Source organism: Dryobates pubescens, chromosome 1 (genome assembly GCF_014839835.1).
Source record: "Dryobates pubescens isolate bDryPub1 chromosome 1, bDryPub1.pri, whole genome shotgun sequence".
NCBI classification, from domain to species: Eukaryota; Metazoa; Chordata; class Aves; order Piciformes; family Picidae; genus Dryobates; species Dryobates pubescens.
The window spans coordinates 4,044,603-4,059,483 of NC_071612.1; the positions used below are offsets into that span (position 1 = coordinate 4,044,603).

Here is a 14,881-nt window from a genome sequence, read left to right on the forward strand (position 1 = left end):
CTCAGCCTCGCGGGAGAGGGCAGCCCCAGATAGCACTCCCTCGCGGCGGGAGCGCATTTACCCCGCCGGGCTCGCTCACGCCATGCCGGGTAAGCCAAGCTTCCCCGGCCGCTCCGGGAAACCGCCGCTGCCTCGCCTCTCCGCTCCCTGCCCTCATTCGCCGGACGGGGTCCAGCCCGTCGCCGCACCGCGGCTGGGCTCGGCAGAGCTCAGCCGGGCTCGGCAATGCTCGGCTGGGCCGGCCCGGCTCGGCCCCTGGGCGGCGGGGGAGCGTGTGGGCGGGAGCCAGCCCGTGCCCGCCCCGCCCCGCCTCGCCGCCTGAAGCGCGGCGCTCGCCGCTTCAGAAGAGGCGCCGGGCGCCGCGGGAGCTGCAGGATTACGGTGGGTGGCTCTGCTGAAAGGGTTCAGGTGAGCGGCTGCGCCTTCGACGGGGAGCGGCTTGCTTTGAGGTGGGCAACTTTCGGGGAACAAAGTTGGTCTTACTTCGGGGTGGCGGCCGAGGTGTCCGGCTGCCCTCAGCGCTGCCACTGTTGGGGTTGCTGCGCCCCGCGGCATGGAGGGAAGAACCGTGCCCAGTTCTGTGCCTGGGCCTGTCCCGTGGGCGCCCAAGTTGCTGGGAGAGCGGGGCTGCAGTCCGGGCACTGGCGGCGGTAAGCGCGGGGAGAACGGCCCCGGCTGGGTCGAAGCCGGCAGCAGCCTCGGGGTGCTTGAAATGCTACGGGAGGGGTCCCCGCCAGGTTTGGGGGAGATAGCGGGGTTTGGGGTGCAGCTCGCCGAACAGTCCAGCACGGAGCGTTAATAAGCATCACGGGCACGGGGTACGTGCTCCTGCAGCACCGGTGCGAACCCACAGCTGCTGTTCGCCTGATAGATTGCCTCTAATTGCATTAGCGAAAGCACCTTTGCTCGCTGCCCGCGCGACCGGGAGCAGCTGTGAAGCTTTTCCCTCTCCCGAAGCATCTCCAGCTCGGCTGCAAACGCTCCACGAAACGCGCTTTGGGTCCCCAGCCGCTTTCCGAGGGGTTGGAAGCGCGCGAGGGCTGCGGGGCTGGGCGCTGCTGGGGTCCGTCTGCTCGGCCTGACCCGAGAGGCTGCGCTGGGCTCTAGAAACTACCGAAAATAGGAGTGGGCTTTGCCTTTTTATTTTTTTTTTTTTCCCCTCCAGAAAATTGGTTTCAGTGAGTCTGGAGTTACTCGAGTTCTTAAGCTGTGCTTCGCTGGCTTTGATTTTAATTAAGTAGTAATAATTGTCTCAATTTCTGAGCGTGAGTCTATGAGCTTTTCCTCTCTGATGTCAGTGGGAACGCTAAAAAACCAACTCAAACCCCACAGCCCTCCAGTGAAGGCTTTTTGAAGAGCTTTTTCTTTTTCTTCCCTTGCATAATCATTGTGCCCTTTCTGTGAGGCATTTGGGGACCGTTCAGTCACCGCTGAATTCTGACAAACCCAGAACTTTCCCATCAGACCTGGTGGAGAAGATTGAGATAGAGGTGAAGTTTCAGTGGCATCTCTCTGGGTGTAGTGGCTCAGCGCAGCAAAAGCCTCTCCTCTCCCTCTGTAGCTCTCTGCAACAGCCTCTCTGCAGGTTTTGCCTGCTCTGGTGTTCATCCTGTAACCAGTGATTTGCTTTCTCTTCTGGAACTTTTTGATTTTTATTGATGATTCATACCTAGCTGGGTGTGAGCTGCTGCTGTCCTCAGTGTAACTCAAGGTTACCAATTAAGTGTGATGCCTGGCTGTGATTAACCTAAATCCAAGCACCATTTTGTGTTGGAGAGAGATCAGTGCATTTCTGATGTGAAATGATCCAGCAGTAGCCTTGGGTGTTAGCTGGTTAGTCATGATTACCTTACTGATGACATTGACACACACAAAATCACTAGCATACTGATTTTGGGCTGTCCTCAGAGTGCTTGCTTTACACAGGGGGAAATAATACCGGTGTTTATATGATGAATGCAGACACAGAAACAAAGAAATCAAGACTTTACGAAGGATCAGCAAAGTCTCCAAACTATTGACTGTGGTATTTTGCAAGAGAAACTTGAGCTATGGCTTAAGCTGCATGCCAGGTTTGTTCAGTGATATAATTTTTTAATGTATATGGGAAGTTATGAACAAATGGTGGAAATGCTGAGCGAAGTTCGAAGTATTGAAAGTGTTCTGCTACTCTGTGTGAAATTATTCCAGAAAGTTATTTATTATGCAAGAGACTTCCCAGATTTATCTGGCAAGTGAATTTGTGAGAGCATTGGAGGAAAATGGTGTAGTGGAAGTGTATCATTCTTACTAAACATGCTGCCAACTCGATGTTGGGGCTGCAATTTAAAGGCACGTTGATGCCCCACGTTTTTTCCCCCCCATGCTGTGAACTCTGTAGCCTGCTACACAGGCACCTCTGTCGCTGTTCAGGGCTCTTACAGGCATTATATACTTTGTGTTCCTCTTAAGTGTTGCCTTGCACTGAGAATGAGCTATAGGCTTTGAGCAGCAAGCATTGGTGGTTTCTTGTGTGTGTAAAGCAGGAGGAGGTGCTGCTCTGGTCTGTGTTGTCAGAGCAGAGGATCAGCAAGTTGGCACTGGCATTTGCTACAGGATTTCTGGCGATGCTGTTTGTGAGGATGCTTGTGTAATGAATGAAACATCAGGTAGGGGCTTGCCTAATTAATCTGCGTCTTGGTACCTTTTATGTTAAGGGAAGGAATTGTAGGTAGACTCCTGAAGAAAGCCTGTGGGGTTCAGAGCTGCTGGAAAGTGGTGGCAAGCTCTGGCCCTGCATGTAACTCCCATAGCTCCGGCAGTCATTCAGTTCCCATGCTGGTGACCTTAGAGTCTTGCACTGAAATCCATGTGTCTATCCTCTTGTCTGCACACTTTGCAAATCTCTGGACTTGGGAAATAATGGATGTGAGAGTTATAAACCTGCCAAAACAGCTTCTTGGCATTCCTCAAGAGCAAGCCACTGTAGCTACACAGGGATGCCATATTCTCATGTTGCTTTTCTGCAATGTTTCTATTGGAGTTTCCCTCTGCAAATAAACACTTCCAACTAATCGTGCAAGGGGGATGGTTTTGGGGGATTTCCTTTGAGCAAGATTCACTGGTTTTCATTTTGTGCTGCACCTTTTATGTTCTTGTGGTATTCTGCAAATCATTTCAATCCTTTTAGATTTTATCCTGGAAGAGATAGTCTTGCAAGAGATGTAAGCTGCGGGGTTTATATGAATGCAAGTGGTTATCAGGGTCTGCTTTGGTATTAAAAGACACAGATTAATTACAATCTGCAAGCAAGGTATTTGTACACCTTTGATACAATTAAGGGAATGGTGGGGTGGGGTGTGATGCTCCTGCTTGCCTACAGAGAAAAGGAAGAAGTTACTGATGAGGCATGATCATGGCTGGTGAATGTCTCTCCAGAGCCTAACGATGACTGTGGATGGTTTGAGGAATAATTGCAAGATGGGGCTTTATTCACTAGAAAATGGGAGGTCTGTTCAGATGTCAAGTTACTTCGTGTGTGGATTAGAAGCTGTCCTTGGTGCTGAATTTGGCATTTAGGTCTGTCTTGTTCTGATTCCAAGTATGTAACCTTCTAGTTCATATTTGGAAGCCAGTAGATGATAGAGTATATTCTCCAGAGATGCACAGACACATTGAAGTTGGATGCCATTAGTTACAAGTGGTGGGAAATGAGTTGCTTGAGGGACTTCTGTGGTGCATGTCCTGCTTAGGTTTATGTTGTGCATGGATGATGTAAAGACAAATTAAATGATGCTTTGAAATCAGTTTTTATTGAAAGAACTTTGGGCATTTATTGTTTTGAATCTTTAAAACTGAATGTGCCACAGAAACTGACGCAAAATGGAGACTTGCCTTGATACTCATGCTCTGAGATGGTTGCTGTTGCTCCTAGCCTTAGCAAAACATATCTGCAGTGATAGTTAAGCCCTTCCATGGACTCCTTTTGCTGTTGTTTTGCACCTCTACAGCTTAAGTTTGGCTCAGAAGCAGCTTCTTTCAGCCAAACCAAAGAAAGATCATCCAGTGATTATCCTAACTTAAAACAATTAAAATGCAGAAGCATAGAGGTGCTAGAGCTGTAGTCTTTTCTTATGCCAACATCCCCACCTTTGATTTAGTGAAGCTAGTTAGTCATAGCCCTAGCTTCTCAATGTAGGCTTGAATATCCACCTCTTTTTTTTTTTTTAGCATGTGGTGTAGGAGAATACATTAGAGGAAAAAAATAAAGAATCTTCAGTGATACCTTGTAACTTACCTTAACATGGGAAAGGATTAGTCAAAGGCTGCAGGTCTGCAAAATTCGAGTGCTTTCCTTTTTACAGGTATTGATTCAGTGCTCAAAAGGCCACATTGTTCTAGTGTCCATTGAGACAGATGAAAAACAAATCAAAGTTGATGGCCTTTAAAAAGAAATTGTATCCAGAAGGGTACTGTTAGGATAACAAAAAAAAATGGGAGAGGGGGAAAAAATAAGAAGGTTTCACTATTAAATTTGCTTCATGAAATTTACTGTACATGGGATTTGTGGGGTTTTTAGTGTGTTGTCCAATACAAAGAAACAAGAAGCTGACAGAGTGAAGTGGCAGGAGTTAAATCTTGGATTCTCAGTCTTGAACTTGTTTAAGGTGCAAAGTTGGTGGGCAGCAGGTGAAATAATGTAGATGGTTGATGGGTTTTGTGTCAAGCTAAAATAAGCATATTGAATTCTGGTCTGAGAAAAGATCAATTGAACTATAGCTCATAATATTTACAGCACTGGCTTTAGGTGAAAGAACGTGAAGAAACTCTTTAGGTTTCTCTTTTAAATGTAATAAAGTATAATACAATTCCTTAAAATGGATGGCAATTCAATCTTGCATAGCTGATGTGGGGTTTTAGCTCAAATTATAATTTAGAAAGATTTTTCTCTTGGGGAAAAAAAAAAATATGTTTAATCAATATAAAGAATAATTAACTGGTAAAGTTGCTGCATTTCCAGTTGAGCAAAACAGCAACCAGAGCTACTGAAGTTGTGCTCAGCCCTGAACAATCAACGTCTGCACCCTACTCATGCTCTTTGGGCTAAACCTGCCTAGTGAGAATGGACAACCTGTGAAACCAGGCCTTGGATTTTAGTGTTTTCTGAAGCCTGATGGCACACTGGAGAAAACTTCTCTTTTTGCAGCATTTGGCTGTAAGTCATGAAGCATTTGAATTGTGTGCTGCAGGGCTTCTGATGTGGTGAACCCCCAGAAAATGAGCCATGGCAATATGGGTTGTAAAAGGCTTTTGAGCAAGTGGTTTGGATAATAGGAAGAGAAACCCAGAAATAACCAGAGTTGTCTGGGAGGTTCTTATTGATCAGTCAGTTATTGGGTGCTGGAATGAACAAGAGTAAACCTCAGGGTTTTTCCGTGAGAGAGTTACATTGCTCACTCACACGCCAGTGCACCAAACTCAGTGAAGTATTTCTTCTAACTGCTTTGCTCTGAGGTACTTTTTTTTTTCTCTTTAAATACTGGAAATAAGCAAGTTGTTGTCAAAGAGACTAATTCCAGATGGGCAGGCTGACATTTATGGTTATGAAGAGCATGCTCTTGAAATTTAACACTTCACTGAAATGTCCTTTTTGTTGTTGTTTTTCCTGAGCTGCTAGCTGCTTTATTTCTAGTCTTGTAGCTGAACCCAAACACTGAAGGAAAAACCCCATGCCTAACCATCACCACCAAAACCAAACAAAACCCAAACAACTCTGACAAACTACCACCATCAATAACAAAATGGGGGGAAAAAGGAAACAAAAATCATGCAGAAACCATCCCACCACCTCCCAAAAACTAACCCCAAACCAGTCTCTCAACACAGGCTCACTTGCTATGCAATACTTATGTGACTAGATGGATATAGACAGAGTTTGATGGAACAACAGTGCAGGGATGAGTGGAAGCTGCTTTTATTTCAAGGCTTATTTCTTTTGGCTGTGATGTGCAGATCACAGGCTGAAGGGTCTCTGTAGTACTGTTAGTTTTCTGACCAGCAGTTTGAGGGGAGAAATACATGTTATGATGACAAGGGGTTAGTAAGTGTGAGCATGGAGGAGCTCACAAAGACTCTGTGCAAGTGAAGTCTGACTTACAGGATGGTGCCACCAACCTCTTTGTCATCCTGGAGAGCCTTGTGTTGCCTAGGAGGTTACAATTCCAAGAGCTGCAGATGATGCAGGACACCTGTGCTGAACCTCCACCCAGGTGTGTTTCTGGTGGTGGCAGGTGTCTCTGCTTTTCTGATTTGTTTGCAGCAAAAATCCATGATGATTAAACTGATTCAGCTGTTAAAAATCAGCCCTCCACACCATGTTGTAAATTAAGAGGACTAAATAAAGCAGGTTTTTTACCATGCTTGTGTAGTGCCATGCCAGGGAAGCTGTGAAATCAAGACCTCCTCTGCTCAAGTGAGCTGTGGTGAATACCACACAAGAAGCACCACAGGCGCTGAGTAGGGACAGGCTTCGTATCTCTTACTATAGATCTATTTAGTATGTTATTTCATGGATTCATAGACTGGTTTGGGCTGGGAGGGACCTTAAAGATGATCTAGTTCCAACCTCCTTGCCATGGGCTAGACTGCTTAAGGCCCCATCCAACCTGGCCACGAACACTTACAAAGGCCTGTAGTAATAGGATGAGGAGCAATGGCTTCAGACTAGAGAAGAGTAGATTTAGATTGGATGTTAGGAACAGCTTCTTCATCATGAGAGTAGTGGAGCACTGGAACAGGTTTTTCAGGGTGTAGTTGAGGCCCCATCCCTGGAGTATCCAAGGAGAGGCTTGACAGAGCTCTGAGCAACCTGGTCTAGTTGAAGATGCCCCTGCTGACTGCAGAGGGAGTTGGACTAGGTGACCTTTGGTAGTCCCTTCCAACCCAGACCATTCTATGATAACTGGGGAAAGACACACTTGTATGTTCAATAGTAAAGGACAGCTGCAAAGGTCTGTGTTTTACTGTAGTCTTAAGACAGTAGCTTGAACTGAATTGAAAATCAATGGTTAAATTCAGATTACTGCATTTTAATCCAAGCAGTAATGGCCCAACCTGGCACTAATTGTTTTTAAAAATGCTCTTCTCTCTATTTCCATGTTTTGTTTACTGACTCACTTTAAAGGGAAAAAAAAATACCATCACTTCTCCAGCACTGCTGAAATCACAGTGCTGGGTTCATGGTTGGGGAGTGTGTTTCAGTTCAATAGGCCTTGACAATTCTGAAGAGGATTATTGTTCAACATACTTAGGTCTTTTATGAAATTTAAAATATAATAAATTACAGCTGTTTTGTGGCTGTAAACCTCTCTTGGGAGTAAATTGGTAGGGAAAATGAACTGGTTTTTCACAATCTGGCTCAATGTAAAGTGTGGCCAGCATCCCTGTTGCTTGTACTGAGGTCAAGACAATCATTTTTTAGCATATTGCACTACTTGACTACATAAGGAGCAATCCTGTCTAATTCAATCCAGAGCAGGTCAGTAAATGATAAATTTTGTTTAGCTTGCAAGCATACTGATTTTCACAGTTCATTTACAGAAGAATCATACATCTCTGCATTTGAAGATGCTCCATTTGTTGAAGTCGGTGTCTCTTGGCGTTCCCAGTGCAAATGTGTGAGATGAAAAATACTGTTTTAATGGCATGTTATTGTGGAGATATTTCACATGGAGAATTTGGGAACTTGAACTGGTATGATTCATGCAGAATCCATCATTTACTTTTCCTGAATGTACCCAAATATTTTGACTTCTTCTTGAGCTGTTAAGGCTTATTACAGTTGTGTGGATGCCTGTCCTGCTGGTTGAGGATAGTCTATCTCTAAGCCCATGAAAACAGGGTCTGTCTTTGCTACCACCCAGCCACTTACTGGGGGCAGGGTGGGAGGTGGGGATGAGCATCAGCGTTTTAAAGTGGAGCAGGTAGGTTTAGGTTGGACATGAGGAGGAAGCTCTTCACAATGAGTGGTTAAATACTGGAACAGGTTGTCCAGGGATGTACTTGAGGCCCACCCCTGGAGATATCAAACTTGATGTGTCCCTGGGCAGCCTGATCTAGTTGGAAGTGTCCCTGCTGACTGCAGGAGGCAGGGTTGGATAAGATAGCCTTTGAGGGTCTTTTCCAACCCAGTGCAATCTGTGGGTCTGTGCCACTTACATACTGAAGCAGGTAGTAACCCCTGGTGGTCTGGATCTTGTGCGTGCTGGACGGTAAATCTGTTCTCCATAGTGGTGGGACATACAGGTGCAGGGTCACATGCAGTTTTTGCATGCCAAACTCGTGGCTAAAATGTCAGCATTTACTGTGATGGCTTTTTATTTGAACAGTAACTTTTTTGGTGCTTGCTGCTCTAAGTGTAGTGCAGGTTGTTGTGTGCACAAAGCTGAGGTGGTGAGTGGGAGGAAAGCTTTCTTCAGCATCCTGGGTGATTTAACATCTCAGTCAAGTGTGATGTAGGTTGTACATATACAGCCTTTTCTTTGTCATTTATGTTTTACCAGAGTAAGTTATAAAGCAGAATATAGGTTGATAGCATTTCTGCTAGGTCAGTGCTTGACCCCCAGTGCCTCCTTCCCACTGAAGTGTAGTGCTCTGGGAACATGTGCTGGGCGATTAATAACAGTAAAATGTTTGTTGCACTTCTTAAATGCTCTGAAGAAACCTGGCACAGTGATGAAGAGCTGCTAGCATGTACTCTACCACATGTGTTGATGTACTTTGAGTCCTTGCCTTTATTAACACTGGTAGAAGAACCTTTATGTCCTTACCTTTTTAGTATTTCAAATCTGAGCATCCAAATGCTGTGGGAAATAGTGGTGAACACTGCCTCAGTCCTTCAGAGGAGTTAGGGGAATATATATCTAACTTCTAGGTTATTTTGTTGAGTTCTCTGTCTGCAGTTAAATATTGTGCTGTGGGAAATTATGTTCTCCATTGCCATAAGAGAGACCAGAGGGTGTTTATTAATAATTCTAACTAATTGCTGCAATCTATATACAATTTTAAAGCAGCAGGATTCTAAATTGAATGGAATGGGTAGGTTAATGATTATATAGGTAGGTATTGCATATTATTCAAGTACTCTAGGTTTGAAGGTGGGATTTTTGTAATTATTTTTTTGTCCCTGGCACTTCCCCAGTTATAGGAGAGAGCTGTTAACAGGATCTTCCCTAACTCCTGTTGGCAGTAGCTGTCTCCTTGACGATATGTTTCCAATTGGAAGCTTACAGTTAGCTGGTGAGGAGGATTTAATTTGGGCTCTGGTGTAGTTTGAGCCCTGTAGTAGATGCTTAGCAGTGATGCCAGGAGGGAATGTTACTTCTATGGGTGGGGCAGGGTCTCAGGGTTGTAGCAGCAGTCTTTTTCTTTTGCTATAAAGCAATTAAATCCCACTGTGCAGTTTTCTGTTGTTGCTTACCTAGCAAAAAATAGGGCTGGCTTAAACCAGCCTCATTAGAGAGGTCAGCTCTGTATTAACAGTTAGCATTTATTGAGGTGGTGGAACAGGGCTTTGTTCCACTAATTCTTTGGCTGTTAAGTCCTTCCATCCACTCTTCTCCATCTCATCTGTAAATTTTGGTCACTTTGAATACTCAAGGAGGCGATAGTTGTAGAGAAACCAGAAGTTTGTTAGAAGGAACAGCTGGTGCTCTTTTTATCTTCTCTTGCTGCCAACCATGGCTGGTGAGAAGGGTGAATCAAGGGCATGGTCACAGAGGGAGGCTGTTCCATTGAAGGTTGTACTTCATCACAGCCTTTCAACTGCCCTGAACATCCAAAATGATGTAAAAAGAGCCTGCTGCCAGCCCAGCCTGGTGGTGGGATGCCCTGTTTCAAGCTGTGTACTTGAATCTGCTTGTGTGGAACTGAGACTGGAGGGAAGGAGCAGAGCTGACTCTGGTCTGCCGTCAGCCTTTTAATTTTTATGATGAGGGGGTTTTCTGTTGTGGTTTTAATTATTATTTATTTTTGGACAATGGAGTATATGCCTGAAAAATTGGTAGGCTGCTCTTCCCATTTTGAGTTACAAGGGCACATTATTATTAATAATTGCCCTTGAAATGTGAACTTGTGAAGCACTAACAGTTTTTCCATCGTGTTGATCTGTACTGAATTTAAGTTTCACTTCATTGGCCCATACCAAGGAACTCCTTAATGACATCAATTGTTTCCTTTTTAACCTTGGGATTTAAGAATATATTGCCCTAGAGTTATTAAAAGGCAATTGAAAATATTTGTGCTACTTCACAGGGGGATATATTTAAACATTGATTGATTGAAGTTCCAGCCAGAGTAGCCTTGCCACTTTTGACAGTGACCCAGTAAGTAAGCCTTAGTTTTGAGCATTGCCACTGGCTTCTGGGCCATTCAGGTCTGCATCTGGCTTTTTAGGAAAATTCCTAATGTTCTTGTACATGAACTGGCATTTGTTACACACTGATGCTGGCTCCAGCACTTTCCTTTCCATCTGTCCTAGTTTATCCTTGTAGTGACTATATATATATCAAGTGTGGGTTTTTAACTGTGCAGATGAAGGTATGAAGATGAGTATGTGCTTTGGATAGTCTAGGTGGAAAGAATGAGGCTTGGAACTTTTCTCTCCTCATTTGTAGGAGGGTGCATGTAAATATGTGAAATGAGTCCATCTGTTAGCATAATGGCTTGAAGAGAGTAAGGGGTATGATTTATTCAGGGTTTCTAAGTGGTTCGGGTCACTGTCCTTCCAATGAAGCTGAAGCCACAAGATACAGGGAGGTGACACTTCCCCGAGACCACAGGTCAAACCGGTAGATGAATATTAATATCAGATTATCTTTTCCAGACATGCTTTCCTATGTCTGGATCTTATGAAATGGACCCTGTGTGGTGATTTAAATCAATGGCAAATGCTGCTGAGCAATACCTCCAGAATGTTTAGTGAAAACCCCAGTGAAGGCTGTTAGTAGTAGGTGGCTGAGCTTACAGCAGAAGAAAGGGAATCAACTGTCCGAACCATGAAGTCCTAACTTGATATGTCAATCACTTTTGTCATGTTTATTCTCTCACTCATGAGCACAAATACTTGCTTTAATAACTAATATGTGGATTAACTGATAGGCAAAAGGCTAAATTTTATGAAAGCTCAGCTAAAATTCACGCAGAGTATTATGTATGTGCTTGATTGTGTCCCCTTGCATTTTCTTGTGCCCAGTCCTTTTTTTTTTGTTTGGAAAACACTAGAAATTCAAAGATGCTAAGTCAGATATTTTGGGATCTTCAGGGAGACAGCTTGCAAAGTATCTCAGTCCAGTGCTTCAGGTAGATGTGTTGAGTGGAGAAGATGACTGCTTGCTAGTCTAAGTTTGGGATTTGATTGGGGTAGTACTCACTATTCCTTAAAATGTCATCCTGAATATTGAGTTGAGTCTATCTACTGGAGTGGAAGTGAGTAACAGTGAATGGAAATGGGACAGAAATCTGCATCACTGTGTCTATGAATGAAGTGAGTGCTGAGAGGATGATGCAAATAAACAAATGTGAAGAACTAGATAGAATCCCTTTAAACAGTGACTACTGAAATGTTGGTGATGTGTTTAGTGAATGTCTGTCTTGTGGTCTGTGGAATGCAATTTCTGGCAGATGACTTCAAACGCACTAAGACGTCCTATGGTGTTGACTAAATTTGTAAGCCTTCTTTTAAAGTAACTTGAACATAGCTCTTAAACTTTGTGGAATGCTGTTAGGATTGCTATTTCATCTCTTCAGATGGAGAGATTTGCAGAGGTGAGGAAAGGTGTGGTCCTGAAGTTCCCTGCAACTTGTCACTCATCTTGCCTCCCAGGGGAACATAGGTGGAAATGGTGTGTTAATTAGTCTGATCATTATGAGTTGGTATCTGTAGGTAGAACAGAGACTACTGGAACACTTCATTTTAGTGCTGACTTTCTTGTGCCTTCTTTCCCAAGAGCTTCTTGTCCTCCGGCTCAACATGTCTAGTTGTCCAGCAGGACGTCTGCTTTTCCCTAGGGGCGGGTGAGGAAGGGGGTGAGGGGAAGCTCTTGGGCCTCCTCTGAGGGAGAGGTACAACATGATGCTCAGCATCTCTGCTGAACCAATTGCTGGGATTTTTCTTTCCCCCTTTTTTTTCTTTGATAAAATCTGAGAAGGTTAAAATGGAGAAGTGTTTGATTCTTCATTATAAGTGAATTGATTTGTCCATTTTATCAGTGCTGTAACCTGATTTAAAACAGGCAAACTAAAACAACTTGGAGAGGGTTTATGTTTATCAGCCATATGGTATACTGGATTTTTAATGTATCAGTTGCTAGCTACCACACTTTATCTTCAGGAATTTTCTTACTACTTTTGCCATTAAAATCTGAGACAAGCTGCCAAGGTCAGGAGGTTGCAGATGATGCAGCCATATTAAAAAGGGAGGGAGAAAGTTTAGAGTGGAAATTGGAGTCTTAGGTAAAACCTTCCTGAATTAATTAGTTGAGGCTGAGTCGTGATGGAAAATAAATATCACTACATGCGTCCTGGAGTTTTTGCCACTTCCAAGTGATGTGCAAGACACAAGTTTGTAAGTCTCCTTGATGTGTAGTCATTGGCTTACAGGACAAAAAAAGGCAAAGCTAAAGCTTGGAGAAGAGAAGGAAGGTAAATAAAACTGACTTAGCAGCCAGGAAGGAAGGAGATATGGCTAAGAATAGAGGTAATACAAATTTGTTTAATCCCTTCTAGATAGGAAAGATTTTTGGGATAACAAGTGAAAACTTAAAGATGTCAAAGTGACTTAGCTTTTTCAGAGCTATAATCCTTGAGTTGAGGGTGATGTACAGGGGATCAAATCACCCGTCTCCTTAATAACCCTTTAATTAAGCCTACATCAACTCTGTGATTTTGGCCATCGCAGGTCTGACAATTGGATGTACCAGCATCACCTAAGGAGAGAATAATGAGTAGATGAGGATACAGACTAAATCAGCATTGCTGCTGAAAAAGCATTCCCTGACTCTAAATGATGAAGTCTTTTAATGAGGAAACCAGAACTCTAGTTTCTAAGGTTTGTGTTCTTCGTGTGGTCTTTAACATCTGAGTGTTCAAGCCTATGTTTTAGCAACATGCACCCCCTCCAGATAGAGATTTATTGGTTCAACAGAGATGTTCGAGATACTCATTAGGTTTCTGTGCATGTCATTAGTGGTGTATGGAAAGCCTCTATTTATACAACAAACTTTTTACACTCTAGGAAGGACTGTTCTGTTGTGGTAAACTAAAGCTCTCGTCATTCATGTAGAAAGATGGAAGATGTGTAGGTGTTTGCTTGACCAAAAGGTTGCCTGTTAAAGCTGGCAGAAAGTGGTTGGCTACACTGATGCTGAAAATTTTTCTTTCTTTTAATTCTTCCATCTTCATGTTGAGGTGGAACCTCCTATGTTCTAGCTTGTACCCATTGTTCCTTGTCTTATCTCTTGGCACCACTAAAAGGAGCCTGACACTTTCATGTTGACACCTACCCCTCAGATCTTTATAGATATTGATGACATCCCCTCTCAGCCTGCTCTTCTCCAGACTGAACAGCCCTGGGTCTCTCAGTCTTTCTTCACAGAAGAGACCTTCAAGTCCTGCAATCATCCTCATAACAGAAGCTATGGAACTCAGTGATGCTGTAGGCAGCCCTGATAAGCTCTGTTGCCATCATCACCCAGCTGTGATGGACATGTACTTAAATGTGTTTTTCTTCTTGACAAGATAAAGGGCAGCAGCTGCTCATGTGTAACACTTCTCCCATTCTTAGACATTTATTTGTTTGTCTATTTTCTACTCTTGACTAAGCAAGAGTTAGCTTTTGTCCCAGAAGAAGCTAAATTAATGTAAACAGGAGTTATTTTCCTATTCTTCCCTCACTTTTGAGGGTATGCTCTTTCACAAAGCACTTTTCCTCTTGTTGCTTGTCTCCTACTGTTCTAAAAATTCTGTTGGAAGTATAGTGAAAAGGCAATGAAGCCTTGCAGAGGACTGACAAATGATTTGTGGATTCAGATACAATTACTGGAGTAGCTGCATATACACAGTAGTTTTCCTTTTGTGTATTTAGCTTAGTCTGTTTATAGTTTTTTGGAGTTTATCAATTTATTACTACAATTGTTGCAACTATTGGATTTGGAATCTCATGTTGGCTATTTCTCATCTTTGCTATTGCATTGCTAAAGAAACTGGAAATCTGTGTGGCTCTGCTGAAGAGCTGTTTGTAGTGTTGTAGTGAAAGCTGAGGTATTGTCTGCTTGAACATAATTTCTCCTTGATAAGACCTCTTCTGTTTGCATTTTAAGCCTATGTCTAATCATGCTATTCTTCTGTCACAGTTACATGGAGAACAAGTAGGGTTTCCTTTGCTCTTTTCCTTTGGAGAACAACAAAAGAATTGTTACTTTTGCTTGGCATCTTGTTTTGTAGTAAGTTCTTCCATGCCTTGTAACTGTAGTTTGCACACTGGAGAGTTCCAGGTTTTCATTGGGTAGATATAGATCAGAAAGCCCTTCTGCAAAGCATCTGAAATAAGTGTATCTTCATCAAGTGAATCTTCAAAAGCACAGCCTGAGAACTGGCCTCTGTGAATCTGCTGTGGTGGGCTGTGCCTTCATCTGGTGTTTGATATCACTGTTATATTTCCCCTGGAAGTGGTGATGGTGACATTTGCTGCCCCTCCATAAGGTGCTGGAGTCCAAAAAGGGAGGATCATGGACTTTTCTCAGTGTTTTCCATGTCGCCTTAGGCTTTCATGAGGAGCATAGTGGTTCTCTTGTGTTCATTGATCAACTGAGTAAAGCTTTGATTCACCTTAATCAAGATTGTTGTA

At 43.4% G+C, this 14,881-nt stretch overlaps 1 protein-coding gene across 1 annotated transcript in view; it reads left to right on the forward strand.

Moving 5' to 3' along the window:
* The first annotated feature begins 362 nt into the window (after positions 1-362).
* Positions 363-14,881, forward strand: part of LOC104305110 (contactin-3) — a 134,252-nt gene continuing 119,733 nt past the window's right edge. Inside the window, exon 1 of the mRNA XM_054180035.1 lies at positions 363-381. The gene's annotated coding sequence lies outside the window, so the exon portion shown is untranslated. The remainder of the gene's footprint in view (positions 382-14,881) is intronic.